General features: G+C 44.8%; 4 non-coding genes across 4 annotated transcripts; all 4 read right to left on the reverse strand.

The window, feature by feature from the left end:
• Positions 1–2231: 2231 nt before the first annotated feature.
• LOC132404325 (U6 spliceosomal RNA) lies at positions 2232–2338 on the reverse strand. Its single transcript, XR_009515495.1, has one exon. It is a non-coding gene; the product is annotated as a U6 spliceosomal RNA (small nuclear RNA).
• Positions 2339–5696: 3358 nt separating this feature from the next.
• LOC132404320 (U6 spliceosomal RNA) lies at positions 5697–5803 on the reverse strand. The gene has a single exon (XR_009515491.1). It is a non-coding gene; the product is annotated as a U6 spliceosomal RNA (small nuclear RNA).
• A 2701-nt stretch (positions 5804–8504) lies between these two features.
• Positions 8505–8611, reverse strand: LOC132404322 (U6 spliceosomal RNA). The gene has a single exon (XR_009515493.1). It is a non-coding gene; the product is annotated as a U6 spliceosomal RNA (small nuclear RNA).
• A 3465-nt stretch (positions 8612–12076) lies between these two features.
• LOC132404321 (U6 spliceosomal RNA) lies at positions 12077–12183 on the reverse strand. Its single transcript, XR_009515492.1, has one exon. It is a non-coding gene; the product is annotated as a U6 spliceosomal RNA (small nuclear RNA).
• Positions 12184–16479: the final 4296 nt, after the last annotated feature.

The following is a 16479-nucleotide window of genomic DNA, read 5'->3' on the forward strand; positions in this document are numbered from 1 at the left end:
AAACAGCCAGACCTTCTGAGCGAATGCATGGACACGGACAGACAATTCCAAATAGGGTGAGGCACCAGGTACAGGCAAGGCAAGGCAAGGCAAGGCTAGGCTAGGCGAGACTCCAAGGCAGAAGCAGAGGCTACAGCCAGGAAGGTGAAAGGAAAGGACACAGACAGGGGGTTTGGACAGGAACAATCCAGCAGCCAGAGGCTGAATCCTGGGCTATTTATGAGGCCAGCCCAAACGAGAATCAGCTGACTCAACAGAAAATGGTTAAAAAACCAGAAACCCTGGAATAAGGACCATGGACCGGACCATGAACCGGAATGCAGATTTCACGGACTGGACGTGACAGCAATGTTTGGACACTGAAGCCATGCAAACCTGATTCAGCCAAGCCCTGATTCCAACAGACAGACAGACAGACATACTTTATTGATCCCAAGGGGAAATTGTGTTTCGTTACTGTCACACCAACCAAGAATAGTGTAGAAATATAGCAATATAAAACCATAAATAATTAAATAATAATAGGTCAATTATGCCAAGTGGAAATAAGTCCAGGACCAGCCTATTGGCTCAGGGTATCTGACACTCCGAGGGAGGAGTTGTAAAGTTTGATGGCCACAGGCAGGAATGACTTCCTATGACGCTCAGTGTTGCATCTCGGTGGAATGAGTCTCTGGCTGAATGTACTCCTGTGTCTAACCAGTACATTAAGGAGTGGATGGGAGTCATTCTCCAAGATGGCATGCAACTTGGACACCATCCTTTTTTCAGACACCACCGACAGGAGTCCTGTTCCACCCCAACATCACTGGCCTTATGAATGAGTTTGTTGATTCTGTTGGTGTCTGCAACCCTCAGCCTGCTGCCCCAGCACACAACAGCAAACATGATAGCGCTGGCCACCACAGACTCGTAGAACACATGACAAGTCTAATGCTGTACTCGGAATGCTTTCTCCAATAGATTATAGCAGCCCATTGTAGGAAAGAAGGTGGATAAACAAAGAATTCTTGTGACTACCAATGGATGACCTGCTGAACCGTGTCTACGCCCACCCGGACAAGCCGGCGAGCTGACTTCTCCAGTGCGTTCAACACCATCCGCCCTGCTCTGCTGGGTGAGAAGCTGACAGTGATGCAGGTGGATGCTTCCCTGGTGTCATGGATTATTGATTACCTGACTGGCAGACCACAGTACGTGCGCTTGCAACACTGTGTGTCAGACAGAGTGGTCAGCAGCACTGGGGCTCCACTGGGGACTGTCCTGTCTCCCTTTCTCTTCACCATCTACACCTCGGACTTCAACTACAACACAGAGTCTTGCCATCTACAGAAGTTTTCTGATGACTCTGCCATAGTTGGATGCATCAGCAAGGGAAATGAGGCTGAGTACAGGGCTACGGTGGGAAACTTTGTCACATGGTGTGAGCAGAATCATCTGCAGCTTAATGTGATAAAGACTAAGGAGCTGGTGGTGGACCTGAGGAGGGCTAAGGCATCGGTGACCCCTGTTTCCATCCAAGGGGTCAGTGTGGACATGGTGGAGGATTACAAGTACTTCGGGATACAAATGGACAATAAACTGGACTGGTTAAAGAACAGTGAGGCTGTCTACAAGAAGGGTCAGAGCTGTCTGTACTTCCTGATGAGACTGAGGTCCCTTCACATCTGCCGGACGATGCTGAGGATGTTCTACGAGGCTGTGGTGGCCAGTGCTATCATGTTTGCTGTTGTGTGCTGGGGCAGCAGGCTGAGGGTAGCAGACACCAACAGAATCAACAAACTCATTCATAAGGCCAGTGATGTTGTGGGGGTGGAACTGGACTCTCTGACGGTGGTGTCTGAAAAGAGGATGCTGTCCAAGTTGCATGCTATCTTGGACAATAACTCCCATCCACTCCATAATGTAATGGTTAGGCACAGGAGTACATTCAGCCAGAGACTCATTCCACTGAGATGTAACACTGAGCGTCATAGGAAGTCATTCCTACCTGTGGCCATCAAACTTTACAACTCCTCCCTCAGAGTGTCAAACACCCTGAGCCAATAGGCTGGTCCTGGGCTTATTTCAACTTGGCAATATTAACTTATTATTATTTAATGATTTATTGTTTTATATTGCTATATTTCTTCACTATTCTTGGTTGGTGCGGCTGTAACGAAACCCAATTTCCCTCGGGATCAATAAAGTATGTCTGTCTGTCGGTCTGAAGAAGAAAGTTCATGTAAATGCAAAATATGGAACGCTTCACGAATTTGCGTGTCATCCTTGCGCAGGGGCCATGCTAATCTTCTCTGTATCGTTCCAATTTTAGTATATGTGCTGCCGAAGCGAGCACGACCCACTCTGCCCGCAGATTGTAATAAATAGCACACTGGTCATTCTCACATTATAGTCATGGTGGTGTTCCTTTAATCGACATGTTCTTTTATCTACGTTTTTGTAATAATATTTTCCATTAATCAGTCTAGTTGACTTTGTCTGCATTACATCTTTATTACAGTATTAATTGAGCTAAAAGTTTCCGAGTGTTTGCCCTGTATGTAAAGATGTGCTTTGAGGGACCGCCTCACGGGCTGAAGCGGCGTCGGATGAGGAGACGCGCATGCGTGGTTTTCTCCCGGTCCACGCGGGCGGTGCGGCGTTGCTCTTAACTTTTGTGTTTGCTCTTCTCGAAAAGTCTTTTGCTGGTTTAATTTCAAGCAGCGACGCGTCTTCGCTCGTTTTTGAATGAGCTGCAGATTTAGCTCCGGACTATCTATCGGACTCAAACGCATCTTTCCCATTTCCCGCACATCTGCCCTCACCCCACTCGGGATAGGGTTCCCCTTGTCCTTACCTACCACCCCACCAGCCTCCAGGTCCAACGTATAATTCTCCGTAACTTACGCCACATCCAACGGGATCCCACTACCAAGCACATCTTTCCCTTCCCCCCTTTCTGCTTTCCACAGGGATCGCTCCCTACGCGACTCCCTTGTCCACTCGTCCCCCCCCCCCCCATCCCTTCCCACCGATCTCCCTCCTGGCACTAATCCTTGTAAACGGAACAAGTGCTACACCTGCCCTTACACTTCCTCCCTCACCACCATTCAGGGCCCCAGACAGTCCTTCCAGGTGAGGCGACACTTCACCTGTGAGTCGGCTGGTGTGGTATACTGTGTCCGATGCTCTCGGTGTGGCCTTTTATATATTGGTGAGACCCGACACAGACTGGGAGACCGTTTCGCTGAACACCTACGCTCGGTCCGCCAGAAAAAGCAGGATCTCCCAGTGGCCACACATTTTAATTCCACATCCGATTCCCATTCTGATATGTCTATCCATGGCCTCCTCTACTATCAAAATGAATCCAAACTCAGGTTGGAGGAACAACACCTTATATACCGGCTGGGTAGCCTTCAACCTGATGGCATGAACATTGACCTCTAACTTCCGTTAATGCCCCTCCTTTCCTTCTTACCCCATCCCTGACATATTTAGTTGTTTGCCTGCTCTCCATCTCCCTCTGGTGCTCCCCCCCACTTTTCTTTCTCCTGAGGCCTCCCATCCCATGATCCTTTCCCTTCTCCAGCTCTGTATCACTTTCGCCAATCACCTTTCCAGCTCTTAGCTTCATCCCACTCCCTCCAGTCTTCTCCTATCATTTCGCATTTCCCCCTCCCCCCACTACTTTCAAATCTCTTAGCTATCTTTCCTTTCAGTTAGTCCTGACGAAGGGTCTCGGCCCGAAACGTCGACAGCGCTTCTCCCTATAGATGCTGCCTGGCCTGCTGTGTTCCACCAGTATTTTGTGTGTGTTGTTGTTTGAATTTCTAGAATTTGCAGATTTCCTCATGTTCTCTCTTAAAACCACAGTTGTTGGTTTTGTCTGCAATGGTTGTATGTCGGAAAGGGTCTGTGCATTGTCGGGAGAGGTGATGGACTTGGGCAGTAGGAATGTCCTGGAGTTTCTGATCTTGAGAATTGGTAAGTTTGTAGCACAGCATCACGTTGTATGGTCCTGAAAGAAATGTGATGATGAATACAAGACATGCAGCTGTTCACGGATGCATGGCTGAAAAACGCATACGTTTTCGAATATTGTAAAGCGCAAACTTTTCAGGTATTTCAATCACCTGTAAAGACGTGCCAAACTTAATAAATTCTATCAGAATCCGAATCAGGTTTATTATCACCGGCATATGACGTAAAATTTGTTAACTTTGCAGCTACAATACATAATCTAGCAGAGAAAAATAAATAAAATAAAAATAATAAATAGACAAGTAAATCAATTACGTATATTAAATACATTTTAACAACGTGCAAAAACAGAAATACTGTATATTTTAAAAAGTCAGGTAGTGTCCAAGGGTTCAATGTCCATTTGGGAATCGGATGGCGGAGGGGAAGAAGCTGTTTCCGAATCGCTGAGTGTGTGCCTTCAGGCTTCTGTACCTCTTACCTGATGGTAACAGTGAGAAAAGGGCATGCCCTGGGTGCTGGAGGTCCTTAATAATGGACAATGCCTTTCTGAGACACCGCTCCCTGAAGATGTCCTGGCTACTTTGTAGGCTGGTACCCAAGATGGAGCTGATTAGATTTACAACCTTCTGCAGCTTCTCTCGGTCCTGTGCAGTAGCACCTCTCTATTCCAGACAGTGATGCAACCTGCAGAATGCTCTCCACAGTGTACGAGTTTTTGAGTGTTTTTATTGACATGGCAAATCTCTTCAAACTGCTAATACAGTATAGCCCTGTCTTGCCTTCTTTATAACTGCATCGATATGTTGGGACCAGGTTAGATCCTCGGAGATCCAGAAACTTGAAGCTGCTCACTCTCTCCACTTCTGATCCCTCTGTGAGGATTGGTATGTGTTCCTTCATCTCACCCTTCCTTAAATCCACAATCAACTCTTTTGTCTTACTGACGTTGAGTGCCTGGATTAACCCTGGCCACACCCCCACAAACCCTCAGCCACGACACTACCCTATCCGCCAGACCCTACTTATCTCACCACACTAAACGCCGCAAACTCAACTCCCCCAACCCAACCCTCAAACCTAATCCTAAAGTCCAAAGGGGCTCTCACCCCCACTAACGCTAGGCGCACCCCGATTAACCCTGGCCACACCCCCACAAACCCGATGATGTGTGTAAGGAGGAGCAAGATCCAATAAAGGCGAGTGTTGGACCCGGTCAATGAAGGCGTGGACCAGGTCAAAGTGGCAGAGTTGCGTGAATCTGTATCTCGAGTGACGAGATCAAGAAGCCCAAGTGGGGTTGATTTGCCAATGCCCGCATACTAAGACTGTTACTGGTTTAAAACGTGTTATGAATATGAAATTGTTTAATAAGTATATGCTGTATATTTCATCTTGTACCCACTTTTCTGTGCTGCCTATAGTTAAAGAAACTTCTCCAAAAGCAGGTAGAATATCAGCACAGAAACGTTTACCCACTGCGGGCCAACACTCCACGAGTAGCCAAATATGTGATCATCACAGAATTCACTCACCAAAAACTAGTCCAGTTATACATTTGGAATTTTTTTTTTCATTTGTCCATTGCATTATAGGACTGTTGGGATAAACTCTCAACTTTGGACTGCTCCGGGTTGTGGGAAGAGGAGGGGGTAAACAAAAAACTCGTGCGACTTCCCATTGATGACACAAGCCCAGATAAAATTAGTGCGAAATATTTCTGCGAATGCAAAAATATGGAACGCTTCACGAATTTGCGTGTCATCCTTGCGCAGGGGCCATGCTAATCTTCTCTGTATCGTTCCAATTTTAGTATATGTGCTGCCGAAGCGAGCACGACCCACTCTGCCCGCAGATTGTAATAAATAGCACACTGGTCATTCTCACATTATAGTCATGGTGGTGTTCCTTTAATCGACATGTTCTTTTATCTACGTTTTTGTAATAATATTTTCCATTAATCAGTCTAGTTGACTTTGCCTGCATTACATCTTTATTACAGTATTAATTGAGCTAAAAGTTTCCGAGTGTTTGCCCTGTATGTAAAGATGTGCTTTGAGGGACCGCCTCACGGGCTGAAGCGGCGTCGGATGAGGAGACGCGCATGCGTGGTTTTCTCCCGGTCCACGCGGGCGGTGCGGCGTTGCTCTTAACTTTTGTGTTTGCTCTTCTCGAAAAGTCTTTTGCTGGTTTAATTTCAAGCAGCGACGCGTCTTCGCTCGTTTTTGAATGAGCTGCAGATTTAGCTCCGGACTATCCATCGGCAAAGCACAGTTGTTGGTTTTGTCTGCAATGGTTGTATGTCGGACAAGGGTGGGAAAGGGTCTGTGCATTGTCGGGAGAGGTGATGGACTTGGGCAGTAGGAATGTCCTGGAGTTTCTGATCTTGAGAATTGGTAAGTTTGTAGCACAGCATCACGTTGTATGGTCATGAAAGAAATGTGATGATGAATACAAGACATGCAGCTGTTCACGGATGCATGGCTGAAAAACGCATGCGTTTTCGAATATTGCAAAGCGCAAACTTTTCAGGTATTTCAATCACCTGTAAAGACGTGCCAAACTTAATAAATTCTATCAGAATCAGAATCAGGTTTATTATCACCGGCATATGACGTGAAATTTGTTAACTTAGCAGCTACAATACATAATCTAGCAGAGAAAAATAAATAAAATAAAAATAATAAATAGACAAGTAAATCAATTACGTATATTGAATACATTTTAACAACGTGCAAAAACAGAAATACTGTATATTTTAAAAAGTCAGGTAGTGTCCAAGGGTTCAATGTCCATTTGGGAATCGGATGGCGGAGGGGAAGAAGCTGTTTCTGAATCGCTGGGTGTGTGCCTTCAGGCTTCTGTACCTCTTACCTGATGGTAACAGTGAGAAAGGAGCATGCCCTGGGTGCTGGAGGTCAGTAATGGACGCTGCCTTTCTGAGACACCGCTCCCTGAAGATGTCCTGGCTACTTTGTAGGCTGGTACCCACGATGGAGCTGATTAGACTTACAACCTTCTGCAGCTCCTCTCAGTCCTGTGTCGTAGCCCCTCCATACCAGTCAGTGAAGCATCCTGCAGAATGCTCTCCACAGTGTACGAGTTTTTGAGTGTTTTTGTTGACATGGCAAATCTCTTCAAACTGCTAATAAAGTATAGCCCTGTCTTGCCTTCTTTATAACTGCATCGATATGTTGGAACTATCGGAGTATAAAAAGTTGCATTATTTGCTGTGTAACCAAAACTATGTGGTCAGCTTTGAATTTGCTACTTGTTATGTATGTATCTAATTTAGTAGGAGAATGAAATCTTAAGAATGTAGAAGATAATGGGGTGTTCATGAGAGGCTAGCTAAGAGATGTAGATTAGAACATGATTAAGTCAATGAAGAAACGATAGTGGCGGATGTACTTGTGATACGCAACTGTCGACCGATTGGATATGCTAATACAACTAAACCAGGAGATTGCTATAAAAATGCTATGTACAAGGATCGGTGGGCAATCAGCGACTAGCTCAATGTCTGTCTCACCTTGGACTTGCAAATTAAAGTTTAATACATCTTGAAGAACTTTCTGCGTCTCCTGGTCGTTTGTGCGGCATGAAAAACCACGACAGAACCAGGTTAGATCCTCAGAGATCCAGAAACTTGAAGCTGCTCACTCTCTCCACTTCTGATCCCTCTGTGAGGATTGGTATGTGTTCCTTCATCTTACCCTTCCTTAAATCCACAATCAACTCTTTTGTCTTACTGACGTTGAGTGCCTGGATTAACCCTGGCCACACCCCCACAAACCCTCAGCCACGACACTACCCTATCCGCCAGACCCTACTTATCTCACCACACTAAACGCCGCAAACTCAACTCCCCCAACCCAACCCTCAAACCTAATCCTAAAGTCCAAAGGGGCTCTCACCCCCACTAACGCTAGGGGCACCCCGATTAACCCTGGCCACACCCCCACAAACCCGATGATGTGTGTAAGGAGGAGCAAGATCCAATAAAGGCGAGTGTTGGACCCGGTCAATGAAGGCGTGGACCAGGTCAAAGTGGCAGAGTTGCGTGAATCTGTATCTCGAGTGACGAGATCAAGAAGCCCAAGTGGGGTTGATTTGCCAATGCCCGCATACTAAGACTGTTACTGGTTTAAAACGTGTTATGAATATGAAATTGTTTAATAAGTATATGCTGTATATTTCATCTTGTACCCACTTTTCTGTGCTGCCTATAGTTAATGAAACTTCTCTAAAAGCAGGTAGAATATCAGCACAGAAACGTTTACCCACTGCGGGCCAACACTCCACGGGTAGCCAAATATGTGATCATCACTGAATTCACTCACCAAGAACTAGTCCAGTTATACATTTGGAATTTTTTTTTTCATTTGTCCATTGCATTATAGGACTGTTGGGATAAACTCTCAACTTTGGACTGCTCCGGGTTGTGGGAGGAGGAGGGGGTAAACAAAAAACTCGTGCGACTTCCCATTGATGACACAAGCCCAGATAAAATTAGTGCGAAATATTTCTGCGAATGCAAAAATATGGAACGCTTCACGAATTTGCGTGTCATCCTTGCGCAGGGGCCATGCTAATCTTCTCTGTATTGTTCCAATTTTAGTATATGTGCTGCCGAAGCGAGCACGATTCACTCTTATCGATGAGTGCTATATATAAGTCAATAAAGCTTACCACTTTTTTGCACTGGTGGTAGGGGGTTTTTTTTGGAAATTTTATTTATCTACTTTCTGCTATCATACGCTGCCTTAATTCTTTATGCATACAAATTTCTTTGCACTTATTTCATCTTTGTACCAGAAACTGTAGGAAAGATCCAGTTCTTATAAAATGTTTATGGATGTATGGCTTGTATGCAAATATATACCATTAGGGGCGGTGGCTTGTATGCAAATATATACCATTAGGGGCGGGGCTCACGGGTTGAAAGGGCGCGGGTTGGTCGGGCACGCATGCGTGGTTTCCTGCGAAAGTTTTCCTCGCTCGCCAGCGTTCCTGGGAAAATCTTTGCTGTTTTAATTTCTGGCATTTGATTCAAACTGCACTCCTCTTTGAATGAGCGTTATTAGCTTACCTACTTCCTGGTTCTCTGCTGTAAATCCAATTAATTTCTCGGAATCAGAATCGGGTTTAATATCACTGGCACATGTCGTGAAATTCGTTTTTATTGCGGCCGCAGTGCATTGTAACAGCTGATAATAACAACTTTCTGCAGCTTCTACCGATCATGTGCAGTAGCTGTCCACGGCACATCTGTAGGAAATTGCTAAAGCCTTTGGTGACATAGCGAGTCTCCTCACGCTCCTGTGAAATACAGCCTTCTTTTTTAATTCCATCATTATGTTGGCTTTAAGGCAGATGTTCAGAGCTATTGACACCCAGGAATCAGAAACTGCTTACCCTTTCCAAAGCTGATCCCTCTTCCGGAAGTCCACAATCAGATTCCTTGGTTTTAGTGACGTTGAGTGCAAGATTGTCGTTGGGACGCCATGCAATCAGCTGGTCTGTCTCGCTCCTTTACCCTGTCTCTTCACCATCTGAAATTCAGCCAACGATAGTTGTGTCACTGGCAAATGTACAGATGGTGTTTGAGCTGTGCCTAGCCATGGGGGTCGAGAGTAGAGCAGTGGGCTGAGCACACATCATTCTCAGTGAGGAGGAGATGTTATTTCAGATCCACACTGTCTGTGGTCTCCCAGTGAAGAACCCAGGTTTTGGAGTCTGCTGATTAGAACGAAAGGTATAAGTGCTGAGTTGTGATCAATAAGCAGCTGCCTGACGTAGGTATTGCTATTATCCAGGTGATCCGAGGCCGAGTGGAGAGGCAGTGAGGTTGCATCTGCTGTAGACCGATTGTGGTGATAGACAAATTGCAGAGGATCTGTGTGCTTGCTTAGGAGTTGATTCTGGCCATGAACAACCTCTCAAAGCAATTCATCACAAGTCAATGTGAGTGCAACTGGGTGATAGTCACTGAGGCAGCTCACCCTGCTCTTCTTGCCTACTAATATGATTGTCGCCCTTTTGCAGCAAGTGTGAACGTCCAAACGCAGCAGTGAGAGATTGAAGATGTCCTTGAACACTCTTGTGGGTTGGTCGAGAGGCTTTCAGTGCCCTACCAGGTTCACCATCAGGGCCTGATGTCTTTCAAGGGTTCACCCTCTTGAAAGATGCTCTGGCATCAGTCTCTGAGACAGAGATCACAGGGTCACCAGATGCTGCAGGGATTCACACCGGTGTAGTTTTATTCTCCTTTTCAAAGCGTGAATAATAGACGTTGAGCTCATCTGGGAGTGAAGCATTACTGCTATTCATGATAACAACACACACAAAATGCTGGTAGAACACAGCAGGCTAGGCAGCATCTATAGGGGGGAGCGCTGTTGAGTACGTTGAGTTTAACACTGTCTGGCAACTCCCGTGACGCTGCTGGTACCAAACTGTATCTGTTTCTGATGTTCCTTTGGGTTCATCGGATGCGTGGAGAGGGGGAGCTCGCTACATGGGAACAGCTTGCTCTCCATATCGTACTGCCCTGGCTTCTGTATCGAGACAGCATGGACACAGCATTCATGGTCAACTCTGACCAACAGTGTGGTTGAAATCCCACACGATGATAGAGAAGGTGTGCTGTTTTGTAACTGCTGATCCCGTGCTCAGCTCCTCCACTGCCTGTTGACATTGGTCTGAAGGAAATGTACACCACTACTGTACCAGGATGATGGCAGAAAACTCCCTTGGCAAATAAAATGGATGACAATTGATCGCAAGATGTTCCAGGTCAAGTGAGCAGGATTGAGACAGAACTATGAGTTAATCCAAGTACACAACATCAATAGATTCTCACGTACAAACAAGCTGGATGAACTCAGCAGGTCAGCCAGCATCCGTTGAAATGGGCAGTCAACGTTTTCGGCTGAGACCCTTCGTCAGGACTGAAGAAAGAGGGGGCAGGGGGCCCTATAAAGAAGGTGGGGGGGGTGGAATGTGTTAGGTGAAAAACCAATCAGAGGAAAGATCAAGGGATGGGGGAGGGGAAGCAGGGAGGGGATAGGCAGGAGAGGTGAAGAAGGAATCTAAGGGGAAAGCACTATGGGTAGTAGAAGAAGGCAGTATCATGAGAGAGGTGATTGGCAGCGAGAAGAGGAGACGGAGTGAAAGTGGGATGGGGGAAGGGAGAGGGAGAGAATTACCGGAAGTTGGAGAATTCGATGTTCATACCAAGGGCTGGAGACTACCCATAAGGTATATGAGGTGTTGCTCCTCCAACCTGAGTTTGGCCTCATCATGGCAGTAGACGAGGCCATGTATGGACATGTCCGAATGGGAATGTGAAGCAGAGTTGAAGTGGGTGGCAACCGGGAGATCCTGTCTGTTGTGGCAGAGGTGCTCGACAAAGCGGTCCCCCAATCTGCGTCGGGTCTCGCCGGTGTAGAGGAGGGAGCAGCCCATCCCACTTTCACTCTGCCTCCTCTTCTAGCTGCCTATCACCTCTCTCATGATTCTGCCTTCTTCTATTAACCATAGTGCTTTCCCTTTACATGCCTATCCCCCTGCTTCCCTCCCCCACCCCTTGATCTTTCCTCTGATTGGTATTTCACTTGCCACCTTCCACCCTCCCCCCACCTTATTTATAGGGCCCCTGCCTCCTCCCCCTTCAGTCCTGACAAGGGGTCTCGGCCCGAAACGTTGACTGCCCATTTCAACGGATGCTGCCCGACCTGCTGAGTTCATCCAGCTTGTTTGTACGTGTTGCTCTGAGGTAGATGGAGTTAGGGGGAATATCACAGTCAGGAGTGTGTAGATAGTAGACTAGGGGGTCTGAGGGTGAAACGTTATGGAGCACTATGTTTAAAATAATCATGACAGAGATGCTGTTGCCTACTGAGTGTGGTCTGTTGGTCAGAAAGTTTAGGATCCAGTAGCAGAAGGAGGTATTAACTCCCAGGGTCTGGAGTTTGCTCGGAATAATAGTTTTGAGGGCAAATTCCACTTATATATTTGAGCACGTAGGTACCCACCTTTCTGTGTGTGGGTGCAAAAATATGTCTGTAGGCATAGATGACAGAGCAAATTAAGTTTTGATAAATGCAAAAATATGGAACGCTTCACGAATTTGCGTGTCATCCTTGCGCAGGGGCCATGCTAATCTTCTCTGTATCGTTCCAATTTTAGTATATGTGCTGCCGAAGCGAGCACGACTCTCTCCTCTCCATGAGTGCTATATAAAGCTTCGTTATCCCTAGCACTTTATGCTTATGGTGACCACATGTTTTTAAAAAACTATTTTACTCCATTATAATAAATTCCGTTACATCTTTCGAAATTCTAAAGCACTATTGCATCTTTTTTACCGTAATTTGGCGGAGTAATTTAGCTCTATTATACAAGGTTTATGGGCATTTGTTCCGTATGTAAAATATGCCGTGAGGGCGGGGATGGGGAGGCGCGCATGCGTGTTTCGTTCCATCTCGGTGCGGATGTCTGTGCCCGGCTTCCTGCTTTTACCCTGATCGCCAGCGTTCTGGGACAAGTCTTCTTGTTGCTGCTTTAATTTCAGACCTCAACGTGTCTTCACTCGTTTTTTTTTTGAGTGAGGGTTATTAGCTTTTTAGTTCGACATCATGTTATGGGCCAGAGTGCCTGTTTCTCTGCTGTAATGAGTTCAATGTTCCGGGGAGGGAAAGATCCTATTGCCTAGTCGGTACGCGGCAGGAAGAGTTCGAGTAATGGGAATTGATCGGTGTTTCTGCCTCTGGAGAATTCCTCTATTTATAGCATAACATCGTGTTACAAGATCATGAAACAATCAGATTATAAATATAAGACACGCCTTGAATGTTTAGGTGAAAACATAACTTTTCATAAATTATTCCATCACAAACCGTCCATGAGGAAAACTGATTTAACACCCAATTCATAAGATAGAAACTGATTACAATTCATGGAGACACAAGAGAACGAATCCCGGTTGCAACTCGGGAACACAGTGGGTCAATAGCATCTCTGGAGAGAAATGGACAGTTGACAGTTTCAGTCGAAATCTTCTACCTGGACTGAAAGATAGACGGGGATAACGGTGGAGGGAAGGTGTGGAGCAAGAGCTGTCACCCAATAGATGGACCAGGTGAGGGGAGGGGAGAATAAGCACACCGTTACAAGGTGGGAGCTGAGACGTTGTAGTGGCGGAGGGGTGATGATGATGTAATCTTCTAGGAGAGAAAGATGGAGCACGGGATAAAAGCAATTACAGTGGCAGGAGAGAAGCGCTGGCCAAGGTTGATAGAAGGAGGACACTAACAGGGATAACAGCAGAACAACAATGAATGGGGTTTCTGGGAGCAATTCGGTAGGCACAGGATAGATTCTTTCCAAAGAATAAGAAGTATTCTTGAGGGAAGATGAGGCAACGATGGCTGACTAGGCAGCATAAATGCAAAAGAAAGTGCATACAATGTAGGAAAAATTAGTGGGGAGCTAGAGGGTTGAAAAGCATTTAAAGATCAACAGAAGGCTACTAAAAACAATAAGGAGAGAAAAGATGTAATGCGAAGGTAAACTAGCCAATAATATAAAAAAGGATATCAAAAGTTTTTTTTTCCAGATATATAAAGAGTAAATTATAGACAAGAGTGGATATTTGACTGCTGGAACATGGAGGACAATTAAATGGTGGATAAACTTAAATACTTTGTGTCAATTTTCACTGTGGAAGACACATGCAGTATGCCAGGAATTCAAGAGTGTTAGGGGACAGAAGTGAGCGTAGTTGCTATTACTAAGGAAAAGGGGCGTGGGAAACTGAAAGGTTTGAAGATAGGTAAGTCACCTGGACCAGACGGCCTACATGCCAGGATTCTGAAAGACGTAGCTGAAGAGATTGTGGAGGCATTAGTAGTGATCTTTCAATAATCACTAGATTCTGGAATGGTTCCAGAAGAATAGAAAATTGACAGTGTCGCTCCCCTTTTTAAGAAGGAAGAGAGACAAAAGTCGGGAAGTTATAGATCAGTTAGCCTGACCTCAGTGGCTGGTAATATGTCTGTTTTTTTAAAGATGAGGTTTCTTGGCACTTGGAAGCACATGACAAAATAGGCCAAAGTCAGCATGGTTTCCTTGAGGGGAAATCTTGCCTGATGAATCTGCTGGAATCTTTTGAGGAATTATCAGGCAGGATAGACAAAGGAGAGTCAGTGGATTTTCAGAAGACCTCGGCTATATTACAGGAAAGATACTAGCATGAATAGAAGATTGGCTGACCTCAAGGAGGTACAGAGTTGGAATAAAGGTTGCCTTTTCTGGTTGGTTGCTGGTGACTAGTAATGTTCTGTATTGGTCAGAGATAAGGCTGTATTTTCATTTTATATGTCAATAATTTGGATGATGAAATTGATGGTACTGTGGCCAAGTTTGCCTACAATATGAAGGTAGGTCAAGGGGCAGTAGCGCTGAGAAAGCAGAGAGGCTGCAGAAAGAATTGGACAGATCAAAAGATTGGGCAAAGAAGTCACAGTCGGAATATAGTCTTTGTACAGGATTCCCTAAAGGTTAACTTGCAGGTTGATTTGGTGGTAAGGAAGGGAAATGCAATGTCAGCATTCACTTCTAAGGGACTACAATATAAAGGCAAGGATGTAATGTTGAGGCTTTATAAGGCATTGGTCAAACACAATTAGAGTACTGTGAGCAGCTTTGGACCCCTCGTATAAGAAAAGATGGGGTGGGATTGGAAGTTCACAAGAATGATTCCTGGGATGAAAATGTTAGCGTAGGAGGAGAGGGCCTGTACTTGATGGTGTTTAGAAGAGTGACAGCATTAGGCAAGCTCATAGTGGCTGAATCCAGTGATGGTCACTTGCATGGCTACCTCAGAATGCTAATACTGTGTTACAACATGCTCATAATCTATCTCCCTGCTGGAAAGGTTTCTTTAACTGCAAACATTACATGAAGGTGGGAATCTACGAGCTCTCAGTATACAGATGTAGACCATAAGACATAGTTGCAGAATTAGGCCATTCGGCCCATCGATTCAGCTCCACCATTCTCCCCGTAACCTTTGACGGCCTTACTAATCAAGAACCTACCGACCTCCACTTTAAATATACCCAAAGACCTGGATATATTGGTAAATATACCCAATCACTCTAGTTTATGGACTACTGTTACGAATGCAGCGCAATGAATATGAAACTGACAAAGGGTTTAAAACAAATCCCAAGATTTATTAACCTCTGCTCAAAACTTAGAAAAGTAAACAAATGACTAACTTAACTGGAAGTTAACAGTTAGGTGGCAATATCTAACAAACAGTCAAACTTAGAAACTGGTCTTAATGAGTTCTCATTCAAGCACAGACTTAAAGTGATAAATTCAAAAAAGCCCATGTGATTTATACAGTCAGTAAGGAGACTTCCTCGAAACAACAATTCCTTCAAAGTAACAACAAATCTGCCGATCCCACAGCCAGGCGATGCCTTGTTCAAAGAAATCACGAGGAAATAAAAGGAACTGACCTTTTGACTGGAGGGTGGTCACTACACAAACCTTCCTGACTTTGCAGGGGTTTAACTCAAATGTGCATGCCACAATTCCTGAACGAAGTCACAAAGGTCTATCATTCCCCCAAACACTGAACAACATTAACTTTATCCAATCCTTTGAACTTGGATAACTCCAGTAATGCCTTCACTCTCCGGACTATAAGAGGAAAAAAAACGTGCAATAAACAAAACCGGTGGAGCCTCCACACCTCCAACTGGCAACAACATTGCACAAAAATAAAAATGAGAACATCGTTACAGATTGCGTGTTTGATTTTAATACCATTTGGAACATGCCATCACGTGACATAACATCATCCCACTGTCCCGTGTTCAAGTGTATGTAACACTACCAAAAAGGGAGAAGAAAGATGATTTGTACCTGATCCATATATCACTTGTAATTTGTATATGATCCTTGTGCAGGGACCATCATAGTCCTTACACTAATAGAACTTCAATATATAATTATTTATTCTATTTATTAGAGTAATTTTGTTCAGTATCAGTTTCTCTTGGTTCCAGTTTGGAGTGACCATGCTTGGGTCAAACTTGAAGCATTTGAACCACACAGTTCCACCTTCTTACCTATAGCCAGGGGAAGAGTGATCAAGAATTAATGGCAGCCAAATCACCCAGTGACAGAGGATGCATTTTGTTGAATATATTACTGACTCATGTCACCTCTTGAAACCTCATCCAGCTGGATAAGTAGCAGTTCTAATCATTTCCTGAACACCAATATTGCTGTTCAATAGCTTAATTATTAAATTATGAAATCATTTACTATTGAGGCAAATTATCCATCATTTGTAAGAAAAGTATATTTTCCTTAAGTCAGTATTTGTAAACGTTCTTATGTGGACTAAATCATTTCCATTTGCTGCTCCATTTTTCACTCAGTGCTATGGATAATCCCATTTATGTGGCAAAATACAAGATTAATTTGGAT

Source organism: Hypanus sabinus, chromosome 13, assembly GCF_030144855.1.
Source record: "Hypanus sabinus isolate sHypSab1 chromosome 13, sHypSab1.hap1, whole genome shotgun sequence".
Classification (NCBI taxonomy): domain Eukaryota; kingdom Metazoa; phylum Chordata; class Chondrichthyes; order Myliobatiformes; family Dasyatidae; genus Hypanus; species Hypanus sabinus.